At 39.1% G+C, this 594-nt stretch overlaps 1 long non-coding RNA gene across 1 annotated transcript in view; it reads left to right on the forward strand.

The window, feature by feature from the left end:
• The window catches only part of LOC116705175 (uncharacterized), an 18,558-nt gene that overhangs the window by 5,104 nt on the left and 12,860 nt on the right, over window positions 1–594 (forward strand). The window contains exon 2 of the long non-coding RNA XR_004335870.1: window positions 73–79. This is a non-coding gene — a long non-coding RNA (uncharacterized LOC116705175). The remainder of the gene's footprint in view (window positions 1–72; window positions 80–594) is intronic.

The following is a 594-nucleotide window of genomic DNA, read 5'->3' on the forward strand; positions in this document are numbered from 1 at the left end:
ACACATTGACTGGCCAAAGGAGAAATGGCGCGACATTCTGTGGACTGTTCTTTTTGGGTCTAGGGGCCACAGACAGTTTGTCCGACAACAAATGCTGTTTCTGAGGCAAAAAACAATTATGCAATGGAATTGTGGAATGTAGTTTAATCGTCCCGGGCTGGAAAACCTGTTCACAGGTGCCAGAAGTTGGTTGACTCCATGCAACACAGATGTGAATTAGTTCTCAGAAATAATGGTTATGCAACTAAATATTAGCGTAGTGATTCAAAGTAAAGCAAACCCTTGAGACATTTTTCAGTTTATACAGTAAACGTTTGAGTTTGTAAAGAAAAACGCAAATACTGCTATTTTGTTTTCAAAAACGTGATCAATTTTTGTCATGTTTGGAGTTGGAACTGACTGTGCAGTGTTCCCAATGCATTGATATTATGGAATTAAAAGCTATTTTAAGGATTTTGAGCATTATTCTCTTTTTTTTTTTAAACACAGCTGCTATTCCACTGCTATTATTTAGAACACAACTGTAGGTTGAAGGATTGGGGCAGCATTCTTGTTGCGCACGCGCACACGCACACACACACACACACACACACA

Source organism: Etheostoma spectabile, chromosome 17 (genome assembly GCF_008692095.1).
Source record: "Etheostoma spectabile isolate EspeVRDwgs_2016 chromosome 17, UIUC_Espe_1.0, whole genome shotgun sequence".
NCBI classification, from domain to species: domain Eukaryota; kingdom Metazoa; phylum Chordata; class Actinopteri; order Perciformes; family Percidae; genus Etheostoma; species Etheostoma spectabile.